The sequence below is a fragment of the Otolemur garnettii genome, unplaced genomic scaffold (assembly GCF_000181295.1).
Source record: "Otolemur garnettii isolate 467f Iridium unplaced genomic scaffold, OtoGar3 scaffold00052, whole genome shotgun sequence".
Classification (NCBI taxonomy): domain Eukaryota; kingdom Metazoa; phylum Chordata; class Mammalia; order Primates; family Galagidae; genus Otolemur; species Otolemur garnettii.
This window is the reverse complement of record NW_003852447.1, coordinates 12344565-12359759: the sequence shown is the minus strand read 5'-3', so window position 1 is coordinate 12359759 and position 15195 is coordinate 12344565. Positions and strand designations below refer to the sequence as shown.

The following is a 15195-nucleotide window of genomic DNA, read 5'->3' as shown; positions in this document are numbered from 1 at the left end:
GGTAGACGGCCCCACCCAGCTGCCCTCCTCTATATCCCCTCCCAGCATGGAAGTGGCAGCACAGAACCCCAGGCACCTGGTGGCCCTCCTCTCAATAGCATCATTTTTCCTCCTGCTGCGTTTCCCCAGGCAGGGCTAAATGCTACTCTGTCCTACCACATGCCCAGAGCATGTTGTAGGGAACTGGAATTTTCTGCTTATAAGTCTATGTTTCCAACTGGATTCTGAGCTACTGAAGAAGTCCCAGCATCTGGCACAGTAGCTGCTATGTCACAGACCTCAAAAATAATAATCATAAATGCATGGATCCATTTTCTCCCTCCTGGCCCACCTCCCTGACCTGAGACTTTCTTTTAAGGGCGCTGCTTAGCCCCATAGTCCTGCTGAAAGAGACTGCTGGAATCAGCCACCCACTAGCTTTGCTTTCCCCTGGCTCTGCTGAAACAAGACTATGACCAACCCTGCAAAGGCACAGTCTACACATCTTCCCTGGACACATTGAGCAGTTTTTAAAAAAATTAACAAGAAAAGAAAGTCAAAGATGCAATCCCACCACCTTACAAAAGAAAAAGAAGTCAAGTATGCAATCTTACCAGCTTAGATAAAACATCTAATGCAGGACCATAATTCAGGGGTCAGCAAACATAAAGGGCTACATGGTAATTATTTTAAGCTTTGTATACCATGTGGTGTCTGGTGCAGCTATTTAACTTTGCTATTACAGTGGGGAAGCAGTCACAGACAAGACAACTGAGTAGACATGACTGTGTGCCAATAAAACTTTATTCATAACAACTGGTTCACTTATAGGCCAGAGTTTGCTGATCTCTGATTAATCTAATGCAGTGTTTTTCCACCTTTTTTATCTTATAGCATGCTTGAACCTATAGTTAAACTCCCACAGTACACTTAAATTACGTTGATCCAAAAAAAAAAAAAAAGAGTAAAAAAATATATATACTTACTGTGCTTTGAACTTCTTTCAAAAATAATTTAATTAATGATCTTTAAAACTTTTTACAGCACACTTAAGATCCTCTCATGGCACACCAGTGGGCCACATAATACCAGTTAAAAATCACTCATTTAAAGCAACAACCACATACTAAACACATATGTATGTGCAAAACCTCAGCACCAGCAGCTGAGGTGTAAATATGCATAGCATCTCCCAGGCCTACGTTATACCAGGGGAGAATCAACCATCAGTAACTGAAAAAGTATCTGTGAGTATGATAACAGAAGCACAAACGACACTGAACAGTCTCCTTTAGGGCACCTGAACTGTTGACCATCACCTTCTCTTCCAACATTCTTCCTTGGCTCTGGGACACCATGTACTTCGGTTTTTTCCCAACCCCTCTGATCACTTTTTCACAGTCTCTGCAAACTTTTCCCCACTGCTTATGTTTTTCCCTAAAATGTTATTCCCTATGATCTCTTCTCCCTTGGTGACCTCATTATGCCTAAGTGTTCAAGTACCACCTATAGGCTGAAAACACATCTTAGCTACGTCCTCTGCCCATATGTCCATAGTCAATTTCCACCTGGACGAGACTTAGGTGCGCCAAACTCAGCAAGTCCAAAACGGAAGGAATCATCTTCCCTTAAACAGTTCCAGTCCTATGTTCCTACCAATGCACCCAAGTCAGAAGGCAGGCTTCTTCAACTCCTCCCATCCCTCACATAAAGTGCCAAATTCTGTTCAGCTCTCCTTTCTAAATCTCTCCACAGCTACTCACTTCTCTCTCTCACCATTTGCTCTAAATCAAGGTGACATCGTATTCTGCCTAGATTCCTACCAACATCCTCTGAATGGATGGACCAGGACCCAGTTTTGCCTCGCTCCAACCCACCTCCCACTCTAAAGTGCCCGGGTAGATTGTTTACTAGCAGTCTTTCTGTCTCAGCTGCCCTTTGTGTCCTGCTCTATGGTGCTGGAGCTAGAAGTCTGCAAATCACATTCCCCAGACCCCTGTGCAACTGGCTTCTAGTCTGATTCTGTCAGTGGGAGGCAGTAGCAGAAGATTCAGAGGCACAGTCTCTGAGAGAAGAACTTCCCTATTTTCCAGCTCCCCAGCCTCCACAGCCACAGGCAGCTCCAGCTTCCCACATGTTCAGCACTCTCTATACAAGCCATAGACTCTCCCTTGACGGCCTGAGTACCACCCAGAAGGCAATGCCTCCCCAGAGGTCCAAGTAGCTCCTTACCAGCCACCACACCAGCTCTATGACAGCCCCTCTCTGAGTGTCTCGGTTAGTTAACACCAGCCCCTTTTATCTGTCCCAGTCCCAGAGATGGCAGCTGCTTCTACATTGTCTCTGCTTCCAGTATTTACTTTTCTGTCCAATGCCCTATGCCCCCAATTCCCTGGGTTAAATTTCCTCAGCTAGTCTCAGAAACACTAACTTAGCATCTCTCTTCTGACCTGATCTTGACTGATGCTGTATCTGGTACCAGGAATGGTTCAGAGGAAACAGACTCTAATAATGGGATTCTTTGACCTTTAGCAGTGATGACCTCCTTGTTCCCCTCCAATACATTCCCTGCATGATACCTACTGTGATTTTTTCTAGAATGTCCATCACCACCTCAGGGACTTACTGCTGCCACCAGGAAAGTGGGTTTGATAGGATCTTCAGGTATAGAGTACCATTTCATCACTAAGTTCTTTTGCCATTACTTCCTCCCGCCTCATGCTCCAAGCTCAAACCACTCTGAACTTCCTTTCCAATAAGGCTCTTTCAATCCCTTCATGAAGCCTTCTTTCAGCCTTGTGTATTGCCTCTGATCCTCTCTGTTTACCTGGATAACTCCTACTTATCTTAGAAAGCATTTTCTCCAAGGGGTCTCCCCTGATCTCCATGCAACCTGAACTTCATCCATTACAGCAGCAATGAGGCTGCTGGTTAATACCATGTAGTTACTATGTATTCCTCCATGAAACCATGAATTCTAAGAAGGCAGGTGCCTCAGTGCGTTCAAGTTGCTGCAATAAAATCCCATAGACTGGGTAGCTTATAAACAACAGAAATTTATTTCTCACATCTCTAGAGACTAAGAAGTCTCCAGATCAAGGTGCCAGCAGATTCAGTGACTGCTAAGGGCCTGTTTCTTAGTTCACAGCTGTGTCCCCACATGGTGGAGCTGACAAGGCAGCTCTTTGGGGCCTCCTTTATAAGGGCACTAATCCCAGTCTTGAAGACTCTGTCCTCCTGACCTAATTGCCTCCCAAAGGCTTCACTTTCTAAAACCATCACTTTAGTGATTAGTTTTGTCCTATGAATTGCGGGCCAGAGGCAAACATTCAGACTACAGCAGCAAGTACCATGTTCATCTGGCTCAGTTTCAATTCCACGTAGCAGGTTATCAATAATAGTTTGGTGAATGAATGGACAAATCCATGAATGAGAAGGTATAGATTAATTCCCACTCGAGAGATTTGGGAATGCTTCTTAAAGAAGGTAGGATTTTGGAATAGGCCACCAGACCCAATCTCCCTAGCACTGAAAAAATTTTAAAGAAAATAACATACGATCCTTAGCCTCCATGGACTGCTGCACAAAATAGGAAGAAGATGGTTCTTTTAGGGGTATAAAAATTAAATAGCTTTTGGAAAATACACTGTGGGGGAATAAAACTATTTTTGAGATCCATTCATAGGCCAACCACATAAACAAAACTATCTTAGAAATACAGTAACTAAACTCCCTTAGATGTCCAGCAGCCTATCCTCTCCTCTTTTAGAGGACTAGCCTGATTCTAACTTCTGTTGTAAAGTAAAATGTGTACTGAGATCCCGGTAAACTCCCTTTTTTGCCTTCTCCTCACAAATCTCATACACAGATTTTAGAAACTGTTTTTAACCAATTATGTTATAAATCAGAGCACAGCTCTCAGAACTCAGATATAAAGTATGTCAATGAGGTAAAAATATTTATATTGATCTTTCTATATAGATTTACTATATAAATTAGACAGAGGTTTCCATATTTGGAATCCATTCTGTCCTACCCCACAGCAAAGGGTTGAAATAATAAAGAAATGGTTGAGTTTCCTGTAGTTTTGTAACTGTAGGGTAAAAATAATAGCCTACATACATTTTACTGCTCAAAACTTAACTTGCATTCTGGACTTTAAATTTATTTGTTAAGTCAAACATTGACCAAAAGCTTCTGGGTTGACATTTTTTCTAACGCTTCTTGGCTATTTAGAAGATTTATTTTTGCTGAATAAGCTCATAATGCTTTGCAGTTCAAGGTTTTAGTCCTTAGGAATGTAGTTAATCATTTATTTTCCTCCTTGATTTCTTGGTAGAAAAAATACGCTCAGCAGAGATCAATGATAGCACATGTTGTCCCGTATTTATTTTCAGGTATGGTGATATTAGGAATATCCCTAGCATGAGGTGAAGGCAGCACAGCACCAGGAATGTAGAAATTATTCTCTAAAGCTGTTTAGCTCTTTAAAATAGAAAAATTGTTCCCACTTTTCATTGTATCTTTATTATCTCTTGATTTTAACAATGGCTCAAAAGCCTGCTCCTGTCCCTTTTTCTCCCTGCCTTCCTTCCCCCACATCAAATTCCTTTGTAAACCTGCAATAACCAACCTAAGAGGGCTTCCTATACCTGGATCTCTCAGCCTCACTTTGCTGCTGCTGCTACATTTCTAGCAGTCTTCAAAACAATAATCCCCAAATCACTTCTCTTGCGTATGCCAGTTACGTCTCACGTATCTCACATAGGGCCTCTTTATCTCTCTCTTTTCAAAAAAAGGGAAGGGAAGGAGAGGGAAATTTTAGAAACAAAGACACAAAGCCCAGAGCATACAAAGACACACAGATGACTGGGAATGGACCCTTCCGGGGAACTGACAGCCAAAGAGAGAAAGGTAACAGCACAAGCACACAGGTGGCTAATCTAGTCCAACCTCTCACTTGACACATTGGGAACCCGAGGTCCACAAAGAGGAAGCAAATTCACCCGTGTTCAAGTCATTTCCTGACACACAGGCAGAGCCCTGCCACTCTTCTCAGTACGGGCGGTCCTCACTGTCTCCCCATAACGGCACTCACACGGGGGGCTCACGCACTGAAGCTCAGTCAACCTTCTTCTACTTCCCAAACTCAAACTTGACATCGTTGTCCAGGCTTTTACTTTCTCATGTCCCCTTTGCATCTACCTGACTATCAAATATCACATCTTCCAAGATTCAGTTCAAACCCCCTCTACGGCTGCTTTCTCATTCTTGTTCGCACCCAATTCCTACTCCAACTAACCTTTAATCCCACTGGACATTTTGCAGGACAAAATGCATTTTGCATTTTTCTATCATAGCACTCACAAGATATTACTGTATGTGTTTTCCGGTGTTTAGTGACTAAGCCATAAACTCCTTGTGATCAGTATCCAGTCCTATTATTATGCATCTTTGTATTCCCAGTCCAGAGCTGAGTGACCCACCCTAGGAAGCATTGCATAATTTTAAAAAAAAATATTTCTAATTTTTTGGTTGTATAGCAATACAAAAATGCACAAAATAGAAAATGAAAGGCCACTATAAACCTGCCCTTCAGAAGCTAACTACTGTTAACAGCATGTCATACAATCTCCCAGACTTCTCTCTGTGAATATATAATTCATAGTAAAAATGTTTTTTTTAAAAAAAGTTATAAAGTACAACTTTTTTACCTGAAAAAACATGTGTATGCATGTGGAGACATACCCTATTTTTTTAAAACTGCAATGCTGTTTCTTTATACAAATATCATATTTTGACCATTTTCCTGTTAACAAATATTCACCCTAATTTTTCAACAGTAAAAACAGAAAAAAAACTTTATCTGTTTAAATATTTTTGTATAAACTGGTACATATTTAAAATGTTGATATGTCTCATATCCATCTAAAAGGCTGTACTAATTTTAATTGGCTCTCTAACCTTAGTGTATGAGATTGCATTTTTTTTCCTGTCCAATACCACGTATTATCAATCTTATTAGTCTTTGCCAGTCTGATAAGTGAAAATGGCATGTGATTAAAATTTGCACTTCTTACATTATTTATACTTTATACTTGATACTGATCACAAAGAGTTAAACGTTGATCATCATTTTATATGGATGTCCAAGAAGTAGGGAATTAATTTTGATCAATGTATATTATTTACATATCAATTTTTAATCCAACATGTCAATATATTGTTTATCATATTGCATCCTTATTCATCAGTGAAATATGTCTGTAATTTTCCCTTTATAATAATATATTTTTTCTAATTGTACTCTCAGGGGTATCCAGACTAAGTAGAATGATTTTGAAGTATTTCTATTTCTACTGTCTGTAAGACTTGGCGTAATCTGGTTTTTTTTTAGAAATTATTTTTTACTTTTATTTATATATATTAGTTGTCTTTTTTTTAAACTTTGGTAAAAACATAACAAGAAAAAAAATTTGATTGCTATTTGTATTTTGTCTTGTGTACTCTGTAACAAACAAGTAGTAAATGATTATGTATTTAAAAAAAAAGAAAATAGTGACTAATTCTCATATAAATTGTATTTAAATTTGACCAAAGTACATTACTTAAACATTAATTTTTAATTCAACATATTAATATGTTGTTTATCATATTGCATCCTCATTTATAAGTGAAATATGTCTGTAATTTCCCTTTTACAATAATATATTTTCTCCAATTTTAATATCAGGTGTATCCAGATCAAGTAGAATGATTTCAAAGTATTTCTTTTTCTATTGTCTATAAGATTTGGTATGACTGCTTTTTTGGAAATTATTTTCTATTTATAAGTATTAGTTGTCTATTTTTTTGAGACTTTGGAAAAAACAAAATAAGAAGATAACTGATCAAAGTATTCTATGATAGACATACTTCTATCTGACAATGGGAATGTTACTTTCTTTGCATTATTACTATTATTCATTGCAGTAATCGTCTGATTTTTTTTCTGAATGTATTTGTCTTCTTTCATTCTTTATGAGGTTTTTGTTCTCAGTCCTTATGTTAAATATTATTATTGTCATTAAATTTAGCCTTTTTAATTCTGTGAAGGCAAAAGTGGAAACCTAATATACACATGTATATGTAAGAAAAATAAAAAAATAAAATTCAAAAAAAAAGAAAAAGGTAAATATTTTTCAATAACGTCAAACTAGTGTCTTCTTCTGCAGATAGTGAAAACTTCAGTGTTTTTCTTTAGTGATTGAGCTAAAATTTTTAGAAATATTGGGATTAATAGAAAAATTCCTGATAAATGTAGAAATTTCAGTTCAAGTCAATTTAAGGGAAAAACAAAAGCTCTTTTTACCAAATTGTATGTTGCTAAAGAATGATTACCACCTGAATAAAGACTATGATTTCTTATATAGGACTCTGTAAACAAGCCAAGCTCAGCCACTTTGACCCGACTGTTAGAACTTAGAAAGTTTTACAAATCATTCTGAATTTCATGAATGACTAACGTAGGCTTGGCAGACACTGAGAATATAAATATTGCTAAGATCCAGCCCTTGACTTTGAAGACTTATCTTTTTCTGTTGTTTGTTTTAAAAGGAAACTATTTTGGAGTAATATTATTTTGCTATGCATAAAAATTTTAAGGAATGCTTCTTAAAGTACTGATACTCTGCCTGTGATGTTGAAGAAATAAAAACTTTAACTAGGGTGGCACCTGTGGCTTAAGGAGTAGGGTGTCAGCCCCATATGCTGAGGGTGGTGAGTTTAAGCCCAGCCCCATCCACAAACTGCAAAAAATAAATAATAATAATAAAATAAAATAAAATAAAATAAAAAGCTCGACTTTGGCCATTTCTAAGAAATTGACAAAAACACTACTATCCGTGGGAGAAAACAAAGAACGCCTTTAACCTCACTTATATATGCTCCTCTCTCTCACACTAGGGAACATAATGTTCTTTTAAATTACATATTATATGAAAGACAATTTATTTTATAATTAATTTACAAATGCTCCTAAACTTACAATGAGGTTGTGTCCCCACAAACCCTTCATCATAAGTTGAAAACGTAATAAATTGAAAATGCATTTAATATACTCATCTTAAAGTGGAATTCACTGTAAGTTCAGACAGTCATAAGCTCCTCAACCAGGGCACATGTCCAGCAGAAAGTCAAAAAATTGTAAGTCAAACCATGGTAAATGGGAGACTGTAGACATTTCTCCTTATACTGTAACACCCTTCCCAAACCACCATTATCCAAACTACAGAAAACCAAAGACAAAGAGAAATCTTGAAGGAAGCCAGAGGAGTTAAAAATGTTTCTATGGAAAACAGACAATACAACCCACTGCTCATCAGAGACCAGGCCAAGCAACAAGAGCATGGAGTGAAATTTTCAAAGTCTTAATGGGAAAATAATTTTTTTCATTCAAACCAACATTTATTGAGTATCCACACTATTACCTAGGATACAAAAAAAGCAAAACTTAAAGATGAATGTTTCCCTCAGTGAACTAACAGGTAGGCTAGGAAAGAAACTGCAATAGGGTATGTGACAGGCAGTTTTAGTGGATATGAATAAAATGTTAAGGGTGGGGTCCTCACAGGGGACACTGAAGACTGTAGAACATCATCCTCCCTCACACCCTCCCACAGTCCAGTAAGACTTCAGTTTAGTAACCGAGGACTGCAGCTGAAGGAGGTGCAACATGGAGACACATACACAGGACACAGGAAAGCCCAAAGCCAAGAGGGGAGACAGACACAAGGCCACCAGAGGAATCTGAAACCTTTGGTACCCGTAGTTACAACAAGTGGTAACATAGCCCAACGCCTAGCAGAAAGAATGCTGTTATCTAAATGGTTTTGTGTTTGGGGTACAGATTATAAACATTTTTCTGCTTGTCAATCTCTGGGGCCATCATGATAGGCCTGGGAAGTTCTTTAAAGTTCTATAGAACACACTTAAAATTTTTTTTAAATTTATTTTTAAACACAGGTGGATTGAGTTAGGCTCTTGCAGTTTATGCTTTGTGATTTGGTAACTTTAAGCAAAGAATGTGAAGACAGAGGCTTTTTTTTTTTTTTTCTATTTACTTAGAACGACAAGAATTTGAACATCTCTGCCTTGAGGATCATGTCCTTCTCAACAAGGACTTACTAAATGATCAGTAATTAGTAATTCACCATCTAATACATAAGAATAACAGGGATTCATACACACAGGGCATTCTGGCTATACAGTTCCCATCACAGGTCTCCTGAAATCTGTGACATTTCCTGAGTGATGAGCGTCTTCTGTTATTCATAATGATCCCCTGGCAACCATACCAGAGTTTTTGCCAGTCAGGTGACTGTTTAGGGCCCTAGATGGGAGCTGGTCGCAAGAAAGACCAACGCATGATTGGAACTTCCAGTCCCCACCCCACCCCACCCCACCCCCCGTCTTCATTTCTTTATTGTGTTTTTTTCTTTTGATTTCTAGAGTTGCAACCTCTCTGCTTATATTCCCCATCTGTTCTTGCATCTTGTCTACTTTTCCAGGAGAGCCCTTAAGGTATCGTAGTTCTTTTAGATTCCTTGTCTGATAATTCCAACATCTGCTTCATATCAGAATCTGGGTTTTGATTATTACTTTGTCTCCTCAGACTGTGCTTTTTCTTGCCTTTTGGCATGTTTCGTAATTTGTGAGTGGCATATGGGATGTTGTACCAGTTTATGGGAAGTGAGGTAAGCAGGCCTTTGGCCTGACAATTTGTTACTTCCCATCATAGTGAACATAATGAAGGCTGAAGGCAGAAAGGGGAGGATTATCTTCTACCATAAAACAAATTATTGGACTTATTTGTCATTATTCCCTGTTCAAACATGTGCCTTTTCTAGATCTAGGTCTAAAATGTACATGTAGAGTCACCAGGCTAGTTTCTCAGTCTACCACTTAGAACATCATTTAAGCCACTATGAAAAATGGACTCACCCCACCCAGGCAAGATTAGACAGAGAACCAATCTATGCATTTTACAAACGTGGTGCTTTTCTTGTAACTCAATGTGTTGCCACTTCATGAGGACATGCTCTTAAATTATTTCCAGTACGTGAGGCTGGAACAATACTTTTAAGATACTATAGGTGAATCAAGATGGAATATTTAAATCTTTCACTAACAATCATCACAGACTATTCCGAGAGATGACAATAAGCTCCCTATTTCCCACTTAAATGATTTTCAAAGTTAATTTATGACAGAGAATCCCATATAGTTGAATTCTTTTCTAAGTCCTATCAGAGAAACGGTTATTTCCCTGACTTCACAAAGCTGGCCATAGTTCAGCAGCAAGGCAGCACTGAAATGTTCATATCCCAAAGGTCAAAGAATCAAAGGTAGGAATATGATCTTCTGCTTCTCTGATTTTTCGAAATGAATCTTAAACTGACAAAGGAAACAAGAAGAGGAAGGTCAGAGAAAAGCTCTGGCCAGATTATTTCAAAGTGGCCTCTGGGCTGAAGAGGAAGGGAAGACCAGCTGTTAAAACTAAAAATAAAGGGAGATGGAGAGATGGAGATAGCAGCCCCAGTGAGGCACAAAGAGACGTACTGAATGAACTTCTGATTACAAAGGAGAATGGAGCACTCTTCCTGTAAGCTACCCTCTGTCCTACCACTTGGGGTCTCAAATTCACCAGTCTGTTCTGTCATCATTATTAAAATGTGCTTTGAGGAAGAAACTTAAGTCCCAGAAGGATAGATTTCTGCTGTAATTTTATTTAGTGAAACAAACCTTATTACAGATGTGCATATCACCCTTTTCAGAAAATTCTCTAGAACCTTCAGTAGTCAGGCACAACTTAGCAATATATACAAACCTAGCTACCAGGCAGAAGAAGGTCAATCTGTTGTTTTCTTATTAGGTTTAGCAATATAGTACATACAACACGAGATGATTCTTTTGCCAAGAAACCCACAGAAATATGGTTCAGCATCACCTATAAGAGTACATTTTTGACCAGGTCAAGGCACTCACACAGCAATCACTTAGCATGTCACCACTTTCCCTTCTTAAACTTCATGCTGGTTGACTCCTGTTATTAGTAGAGGCCAGGTTAGTGTCACAACATAAAACTACAAGATGAAGCATCACATGAATTGGCAGTAACACAACAGCAGCAGGAAGCGATGTTCCCCAGGGAAAGAACTATTCACCAAGTATGAAATTAGCTCAAGAAGCTCTCATAGTCTAAGAAATTTAATCAATTAATTCATCAAACATTTATTGAATCATGCATAATATATAAAGCATTGTGTATATTCTGGAGTAAGGGACTAGAAAAAAGAGTACAAAGACAGTTGGGCCTGCTGCCCACCTCTGAGTAGACCACAGCAGCTCAGAAGGAAGACAGATGAGTCGACAGTAACAAGAACAGATGGGAGTAATAGCACAAATTGAAAAGGGAGATTGATAAGGGGCTAAAGCAGAAAGCAGCTGATCTTCACATCCTACCTTGAAGTACAGTGATAGGCCAAATGATGGGAGCCACTGAAGCTGCAGTAACTAACAACTAAAACACAGTCGAGTAGGAGTTTCTCAGGCTACATGTGCTAACTCCCTCACCTCACTATCCCCATTCTCCACACGCAGCACTGTAACAACTTTGATTCTTGCACTATGGACCCAACTCAACCGAATTCAAGGGGAAAAGGGCAGTAATCAACTTGGTATGGACCATCTGCCACACCTGCTAAATGGTCCATATGAGCATTACAGACATGGGAGGGGAAGGCAGCCCTAAGAGGGCTGTGCCCTGGACTGTGTGGCTGATCACCTCAAGTCAGTCTCAGAGGAGAACCTGATTGGATTGGGAGTCACAGAGAAACACCTCAGACTAACATACCTCTCGGCTTTTGATAAAATCGCTTATTGTTTAAGCAATTTCACTTGAGTGTTAGTTACCACCAGTTGAGATGCCCACTTAAGGAAGTCTGACAACTATAGTTGTCAGCTTTTAGAGGGTACAGTCCATGTTTCTCTAATTTCTGTGTATCCCCAATAGCACCTACCACAAGGTAAGTACTAAATGAGAAAAAGAGAGAAGATGAAGAAAAAGTGAAGGTGAGTTCACACTCCCTAGACTCTGCCCCTCAGCTGCTGGGTAGGGGTGTGGGTCGATATGTAGCAAGGAGCATTTGTTGACAGAGGTCCAACATTTTTACCAAAATGCTGACACACAAAGTCAACTCTGCAATGATGCACTTCATGGAGTCAAATTTGCAAAAGGTACACAATTTGTACTTCCAGTATTGAAAATGATGCCGAGATGAAATATGTAACATAGCAAATTATAAAAAATGCTAATGATTTAAGATAGCCAAAAAACTAAAAATTAAATTAAAAAAACTTTCAAAGAATTCAACGTATGAAAGAGAATATGACAAGGATAGATATGGGATAATTGCACAAGGACAGTCCATAAGAGATGCGATTTCCTGTGATTATGATTATAGGGATTTTAGGTGAAGATTTTTTTAGACTAGGGATTTTGATCCTTTGGGAATTTCAACATTGGGGATTATGGTATTCAGGATTGTGTCTTTTGGGATTATGATCCTAATCCATCACTGCCGAAATAGACCCCACAATGTAAATGGCTCAGACATCTGAGAACTTTGTTCTTGTTCCCATGACAGAGATCTGGTGGGTGACACCACACACTGTTCCTCACACTCTCAGGGATTCAGGCTGGTGGGTTCTGCTGTCTTCATCATGGCCACGCCATTAGTCAGAACTCACTCAGGTGGCTGCTCCTAACTACAGGGGAGGCATGGAAATACGTTCTTGTTATGAGCTCGGGAAGAGGACAAACGTGGATTTTGGTGAGAAGTCAAATGCCCCTGCCCCTGCTCCTGTATTACGGCTTTCCCTCCCCTGCCCAGCTCTCCCTTGCCCCGTTTCTGTGTGTGGGTGTGTGTAATAAGTGCCAGGAACCCTCACATAAACTGGTCTGCTGCTTTTTTCCTGAAGCAAAGGAAATAACCTGAGATTAGGGGCCAGAAGCAGCAGCTCATGAAGCATCTCCGCTTCAAAGTGAGCGAAATAGATTCTCCTGTGACCACATTCCCTGTAGAGCCCTTATCATGGTTCACCCAAATCATACTCAGGAGGGGTTCATGTCCAAGCTGGAAAATATTGGGACAGTATAAAATCTCCCCCATAAAGGGCAGCAAAATGTTAAATGTTTCCTTGGGGCCCTCCTCAATGATTCAATTCTCAGACCTAGAAACATCATGCCTTAGATTCAGTACTTTCCTAACCCTAGAAGCTGCCTTTCTTCTCAGAGAAATATTTCTCTTCAAAGGCTTTTTCCATGATAAATAATAGGCAGAAACAAGGTTGTGCTGAGATGTGGACACTGGGAAACTGGCTAAGTCACCCCCACGCCAGCCTCTCAAAGCACCGGCCTCAAAATCAGGCTTCCGCAAAATGAGAAATCAGCAGGAGTCATGGACTTTCACAGTCTATGCCAATGTTAAATCACTGACATGCAGAGGTCTATTTTATGAATGCACTGGACTAGACTAGGTGCCCCTTTGGCAAGGTACATATGTGACTTATCTTGCTAGCTTCCACAAGGCCTTGTCTATACAATCATTCGATAAACATTTGTTGAGTGAATACTCATTTCCTATTTGTCATTAGTAAGTCCTCTGCATGTGTTCACGTGAGGGCTGTCAGTCTTGCGCACCACAGTTAGCTGGATGACACATGCAGTACACAGCCTTACTAAGAGGTGTGGTGCGAATGCTTTCTGACTGTGATGATCAGCCACAATATGTAAAGGACTGTGGTAGCTCGTGCCTGTGGGTCCAATCAGTCATCATAAGTAGTGTAAGACCGCATGTCCTAACATGGTACTTCACCCCCTGGCACAATTCCTGCCGTGCCTTCCACGTTTTAATTTTCTCCACAGCTCATATCACTGTCTGACCGCTTGGGTGTTTGTCTCCTCCAATCGCAGCTCAGTGAGGACAGAGAATTATGTCCATGTCATCTGGCACCCAAACCAGTGCTGGGCACATTAGAAGTACTCAATAAATAAATTAAAAGAAGGAATAAATGAAATAAATACGATTATTTGGTTTATTTCCTCCAAATATGAAGATTTGGGAGCTACAAAAGAAAAGAAATTATTCCTGCAATACTTCACACATATTTGCATTCTTTGGAACATCTCAAAAGGAGATCTCACCGAGAAGCCACCTTTTGTACCATAAAGGAGGGTTTCTAGAAAACAAAGTTATTGTCCTATCACCTGAAAGTCCTCAAATAAACTAAGAATAAACAGAATCTCCAGGATTGGGCACATTTTTAGTAGCTTTTCACCAAATTAAGAACTACCCACCTGGTCTGGTGCATTCCCTCATCACCTGGCTCCTGCTTCACCCCAGAGTCCTGCATCTGGTTCTCTGAGCCTGAAACCAGACAGGAGAATGGGAAATTCCTCCCCTGTAGAAGCAAATTTGCCTCAGTTTGACATGACCAAATTTAGGACCTTAGACACAGCTGTCATTCACAGCCACAATTCATTTTTTTTTAAAAAAGTTAAAGTTCACTTTATCAGACTTTAGGTTATATGAGTCTATAGTGATCAGAACAGCATGGTATTGACATAAAAATAGATACACAGATCTGTGGAACAGAATAGAAAACCAGAGATATCAGCCTCCTATCTCCATCCGAATTTTAATAAACCAAATAAAAGCATACACTGGAATGGGGAAAAGAATCCCTATTTAATAAATGGTGCTGGGAGAAGTGGTTAGCCATATGGAGAAGATTGAAACTGGACTCACACCTCTCACCATTTACAAAAATTGACTTACTAGGGATAAAAGATTTAAATCCAAGATGCGAAATGATAAAAATTCTAGAAGAAAGTGTGGGCAAAATTCTTGAGGACAATGGCTTGGGGAAAGATTTTTATCAAGAATACTCCATTGGCAATTATAGCAACAACTAAAATAAATGAGACCTGTTCAAGCTAAAAAGCTTCTACACAGCGAAGGACACAATGATTAAAGAAAACAAACAACCTTCAGAATGGGGGAAGGTATTTGCGTGTTAAGAATCTGACAAGTGGCTCGGCGCCTATAGCTCAACCGGCTAAGGCGCCAGCCACGTACACCTAAGGTGGCAGGTTCGAATCCCCAGCCCGGACCC

The 15195-nt window shown here is 39.5% G+C and overlaps 1 protein-coding gene across 2 annotated transcripts in view; it reads right to left on the bottom strand.

Moving 5' to 3' along the window:
• The window catches only part of STXBP6 (syntaxin binding protein 6), a 254299-nt gene that overhangs the window by 188965 nt on the left and 50139 nt on the right, over positions 1–15195 (bottom strand). Inside the window, exon 1 of one of the 2 annotated variants that reach the window (XM_023514407.1) lies at positions 2212–2314. The exons of the other annotated variant lie outside the window; for it this stretch is intronic. The gene's annotated coding sequence lies outside the window, so the exon portion shown is untranslated. Of the gene's footprint in view, positions 1–2211; positions 2315–15195 lie in introns of those variants that run through there. 2 annotated transcript variants of the gene reach the window in all.